Here is a 6,000-nt window from a genome sequence, read left to right on the forward strand (position 1 = left end):
AACTTTATTTTCTAAGTTTAAGAAGCAGTGCAAGGCTCCCTTCACAACAGCTTCAGTCTTTTCAACGGGGAAGGCAAAGCCAACCCACATTTTATTTTTGCAGATAGCTGCAAGGCAGGCAGCCTGTAAGACAGCTCATTCTGGCTGGTTAGACCATCTAAAAGTTGCACAAGTACTGGCTTTTTATTCTTTAAGCTGCAGCATAGTTTTCTGAAACTTCTACAGACAGCTCTTAACTATGTTATACACTACATACACTAGCCTGTTAACATGAGGTGTTGACTGTTAGATCAATCACAGTAGCTGCTACTAAATCAATCTTTCCTCCAGTAGATAGATATGCAAGAATTCCATGGTGTTGGTATACTACTGCTTTGACAATATTTTCTTTGAAATACCCATAAAGCTGCAAAAGATAGTTACCTCCATAAACCACTCCTTGTGCTTCTCACAGCCACAGAACTATCATTCTGTTACAGAAATCAAAACTATTTATATTAACTACCCAAATTTAAAAAATACCCCCTGTCCATCAGAAAATACTAGAAATCATAACCAAATTGGCCAATAACAAATATCAGTGCTATCTGCCTTTTAAATAAAGCCTATCACTTCTGTTCTCAAGCTTGAATGTGTTAAAGACTTAAAATCCAATACATGCTTTCCATGAAACCTGAACATATATAAAAAAATTAATCTTTCAATTACACCTGCATGAATATGTAATTAAAATCAGCATATTTCACAGTACAATAAACTAAATTACTAGTGTGTTTAATCATCAGCTCAATATCCTGCATCTAAGAGCAGCTTACCCTGTAAGAGAGCATAAAAAATATCACAACAGGCATATAGAGCGTCATCTGTCCCAAGAGAAATTTCTCAATCCATCAGATAGGGCTGATTTACACCCTAGAGCAGTACAGTTAACATCCCTTCACTGTAGCTGTGACTGTTCTTCCTGTCCCTAGAACAGCTCACTAACCTTGTTCATCCCAACAGGCTTTTGGTTTATATGATCTCCTTTGGTAGTATACACCGGAAATGGTGATTTAGAAACATTATACACTTTGTCTTTCAAACTACTCCCTATAACAAGTCATTGTATCAAAGTGTAATGGTCAAGTGCTACTTTACATATATACATCCTACCTCCTCTAGCTGACCCCCTTGAAACAGTGCCACATTAATATTTTCTGTTCGGCTTCATATGAATATTTTTCAATCACTCTCCTTTAATAGGAGACCACAAACTGATTATTCCAGGTGAATTCGAGCACCACTTTAATAACATCCTTTGTGTCATTAACACAATATTGCAAAAGAACTGCAGCATTTTTCTTCTGCCCAACACTAAGCATTAAGAAGGTGCACAAGTTCAAATAAAACACTGTTGAAATCTTCCTCTCCACCTTAATAAACAGTTAATTTACAATCCAGTAACATGAACAAGTAATTTGATTATTCCGTCTAACATGCATATTCTTGAATTTATCAACATCATCTGCTGTGCTTCCCTTTCACCCAGCTTTCTTGGATTCCCTTTACAATTTCTCAGTCTTCTTCAATCTTGCCTAATCCAAATACTTTTGCATCATTAGCAAGTTTTGGCACACCATCATTCATCTAGTTTATTAGATCACCAGCATGCATGTTCACCACCCTCTTTTCAGAGGTGTTTATACATCACATAATGTAATTTTAGGTTTATGCTGTTACTGACAAAACAAAAAAAGTATTCTTAGTCATAAGGACAGGTAGACTGATTGAGAATTAGAAAGGAGAGTTGCAGTTTCCAGAAGACGTGCTTGGTGTTGAGCAAAGCTCTGTACCTGAACTCTTTACATGAGCAGAAAATAAGACTGTCAGAAGGGCTACAGGACATCAGAGGGGCCAGCATTCTCTTCTTCCCCAGCCAGAATGCATCCATTATGTCATACACACAACATCCTCAAGAAAAGTCCTCTGGTCAGAAAACATTCTTAATGTTAGCTGAATTTACAGTCACGTAAGTATTCACACATAGCTGACAATAAAATGTTCAACTGCTTATTAGGACAGCCATGATAAGGTAGGAGATACATTTTAGAACAAATATGCACTTCTTTTTACATACTTTGTGCTGCACAAAATTTGGTGTCCTTAATTCCTTTCACCTTCCTGATTTCTCCTCATTGCCTCCGACAGCGCAAAGGAAAGGGGAAGAGTCCTGGGCTGCAGTTCCTGCTCCTGGAGCTCTCTCCACACTGGCAAGGAGTCCTATTCCTCCAGAGGCTGTGACATGTCTCCTCACCCATCACCTCTTCAGCTCCACATGCACAGAAAAACAAAAGGCTCAAGGGAGAACAAGGGCACTCCATGGGACAGACTACACTTGCTCTGGACATGGACTGAATCCAGCATCACCAGAGGAAGCTGCACCTGCCCACTGAGTTTTAAGGACCCCTGCACCAGGCACAGGAGGATAGGGGTTAGTCAGTGAAACCAAAATCACATTTTTACTACAAACATGGACTTCTGCTCAGGTCTACCTCCATTCCTTTAGGAGCTACTCTTTAATGCTTGCTTTAAAATACATATTTTTAACAATTTCATATGTGGAGGCAGCAGTTTTCATGAAGTCAATGAATAGAAAACCAGTAGGTTTTCAAAAAGGAATCTGACTTTTTCACATAAAACTTCAGAGAATCTTGTGCACAATCTTGTACCATACTCCCTCCCCACAGGAGGAAAATCTACATGGTACTGCTTTATTTTCAAAGATCTGGATTAGTTCCAATGGAACTCCATAAAGCATAATAGGTGACGGTATGCTGTACTTCACAGTGGACTTAGACATAAAAAATACTTTTAAGTCATTTGCTCAGCATAAAAATTAGGCCTTTACTGAAATCTTCTTATGACTGAGCTGGATACACATGCACAAATATACTGCATACTAAGTATTATAGCCTGGCTCCTGCAAAGACTTGTATACATGTTTATTATTACGTATATAAAAGCAATCCCATGGTTTCAAAGGCACTATTCATGAGCGTGAATTGAAGCACATGGGTGGGTCTTTGCAGGACTAGGATGTCAAAGCTGCTGAGCAGCACTGCCTGCTGAAAACTTTGTACCTGTTGTATATTACCAGCAGTTTATACATTCTTCTCTCAGCTGACAAACCCTTGCAACAGAGGATTCACTTCCAGCTGAAGAGACGGAGTTCAAGTACACTTTTCATACTGCATACACCTATGCTAAATGGAAATCCATATTAAAATGAGCTACTTAAGTAACAATTAATCAAACACAGTCTCACTGAATATGAAGAGAAACAGAACGAAGAGCAGCAGGTTGGCTCAGCAGTACCAAATAAACATAGAAAAAGGAAGCTACAGAGTTATCAGAACTATGCACACAAATCTATTTGTGTCTATATATGTAAAATACTTTCTCCATGATTGGAGGAGCCACTATTGGCCAAAGCAATTTGCTAAGTGCAAGAGTAGATGCTTTTCATAGGAAGCCATTCCATACCTAAGTTACAATAACTGACTCATGGGCTTCTGCTGGACAAGAATGACCAGGAGAAAAGTCAGTCATTAGTACTAACACTGGTTGCTAATTAACCCTCATGAACAACGCTGCGCCAAAGCTACTTCTGCTACTATTACAGACACATTTAAAAGGCACGTGTAAAACTCTAAATATAATGTACATACAAAAGCTCATATTGCTCAGTGCAGAGATCAGCCCAGCAGCCCTCCCTCTGGCCTTGGTCTGCACCACTGGATTCCTTGAGGATGCATCAAGGCAGTCATGCTTCACAGCTTCTCACACACAAATGCTCTGGCAGGACTGATGGCCCACAAGCTCTGCCACAGATTTTAGGGACTAGCTTTTAGCTGATGGTCTGTGCTTCAGCCCATAAGTTTGCAAAGCTCCCAAGTTTTGTATCATGACCCATGAAATATACACAAGTGCCCTCTGTCTGTAAGCAACTCTGGCACAGCCCTCTAAAGATAGCAGAAAGAGTTCAAGTACTGCCAATAACAGAACAAGTCCTAAAGCTTATTGGCATTACTATAATATCAACACACGTTCTATTTTATACCATGTAACAAGTACTAGATGTCAGCAACTAAACCCCCAGAGGCCAAGAGCAAAAGCTGTTTAATCTCTGTTTTGTCACTCATATTTGATGGGACATTCTCAGCTGGATAAGATCACAGTCCCTGCTGGGACTGCCTTCCCCTCACATCTTTCCTTAAAAAGAGCTCTCTCCTCTCATAATATGGAAGTTGGCAGGTGGTGACTAGTGATTTTTGGGGGGAAAGCCATTTTACATGAATTCTTTTCCAAACTCTGAAGAACTGCAGCATGTAACAGTGCTTTTTGGAATAACCAAACCCTGTAGCAACTATCTGCATAGAGCTTAAAGAAAAAAGAACTGGCTTCTGGTAAAAGCATTTCTTCTATGGTTTCAGGCTACATGCCAAAAATCCCAGAAAACTTCTTGGGCAACAAGATATCGAATCTGAGCCTTTTACGGGTCATTGTTTCCACCTTGTTAAAGTTACAAACAATCAAAGATGTGCTTATAATGGTAACATATGATTATTTTATGCAAATCGGAGAGATAAGGCATACTCGATAGGAAAGCACACATCATATCCACATACCACACATACATTATGTAACGCTTGTCCCAAATACACCCCAATAAAGTGAGCTGGTTTGAGATCTTAACAATTCATCGACTTTGCCACATCAGAAACGAGAGCAGATGTCACTCTTCCGTGCCTCGCCGCGATCCTTGCTGCAGCGCTCGGCAGAGTTACAGACTTGCAGAAGACGGCCAGTTTAGGCTTGACTGTAACTAACAAAGAGCGAGGTAAAGCCCCGGGCGCGGGGGAAGGCAAACACGGGCATGCCGCGATGTAAATAGGGGCAGCCCAGCACGGAGCCCTGCCCGCTCCTCGCTATTTACAAATACCTCTTGACTAGACAAATGCCGCGTTACCTGCGCGTCTAACAGATTAAATCCACGGGCTGGACGGCCCGTCCGAGGCTCGCTTACCGCCGGTCACCGAGTGGCACTGGCAGCCCAAGCACGGCTCACAGACAGCGGCGCGGAGCCGCGCTAGCCCGCTGCCGCACAGCGAGCCCCACGCCAGCGCTGCTCGCGTTTCAAAGTCTGCGCGGGGCCGCGCCCGATCCCGAGCTCGCTCCTTACCTGCTGGCAGCGCGGCGCTCCGGCCCGCGGAGGGAGAGCGGCTCCCGCCGGCCCGGCCCGGCACCGCGGGCAGCTCCGGCGGGGCGGCCGGCAGGGCGCCGGTGGCGGCGCGGAGGGCCGGGCGCCCCGAGCTCCTGCTGCCGGCCGCGGGGTGCGGGAAGCAGGGAGGCCGGGCCGAGGGAGGGGACTGGTGTCCTGCGGGGGCGAGCGGGGCCGGCGGGCGGGCGAGCCGGAGGCGGCGGGGCCGGGGCCGGGCTGGGGCCGGGGCGGCGCGGGGAGTCACGGCCCAGGAATGCCAGGAATGTGGGGCGGCCGCTGCGGCCGCGGGGCCCGGAGACGTCGGGGACGCGACTTGGGATTTCTTTTCTCTTTCTCCTTCTTTCTTTCTTTTTTTCTTTTTCGTTTTTTTTTAACTCTTACCCCCTCCCCAAGGAAGGAGGAGGAGGGTTGAAACCCACCCCACGGAGGAGGGAAAAGGAGGGAGGAAGAGGAGGGCGCAGGCTCCTGCCAATCCGGGCGGGTGCCGGCGGCGGCTCTCCCGAGGAGGGCAGAGCTGCCAGGTGCGGTGCCGGCCCCTTCCCTGCCCCTTCCCGGCCCTTTCCCGCCCCTCCCGCCGCGGGGCTCCGCGCACGTGTCGGCCCGGCCCGCCGGGAGCTCCGGGGGAGATGGGCAGCACCCCCAAACGGAGTTTGGGAAGGGGAGCTGAGACAAGCTCTGCACGCGTGGGCCTGGGAGCTCCTGAGATGCTCCTTCCAGCCCTCCCGTACGAAGGCGCGGTG

The 6,000-nt window shown here is 45.7% G+C and overlaps 1 protein-coding gene across 1 annotated transcript in view; it reads right to left on the minus strand.

Moving 5' to 3' along the window:
• Positions 1-5,725, minus strand: part of PTPN14 (protein tyrosine phosphatase non-receptor type 14) — a 110,592-nt gene extending 104,867 nt beyond the window's left edge. Inside the window, exon 1 of the mRNA XM_056487123.1 lies at positions 5,222-5,725. The gene's annotated coding sequence lies outside the window, so the exon portion shown is untranslated. The remainder of the gene's footprint in view (positions 1-5,221) is intronic.
• Positions 5,726-6,000: the final 275 nt, after the last annotated feature.

Source organism: Oenanthe melanoleuca, chromosome 3 (genome assembly GCF_029582105.1).
Source record: "Oenanthe melanoleuca isolate GR-GAL-2019-014 chromosome 3, OMel1.0, whole genome shotgun sequence".
NCBI lineage: Eukaryota > Metazoa > Chordata > Aves > Passeriformes > Muscicapidae > Oenanthe > Oenanthe melanoleuca.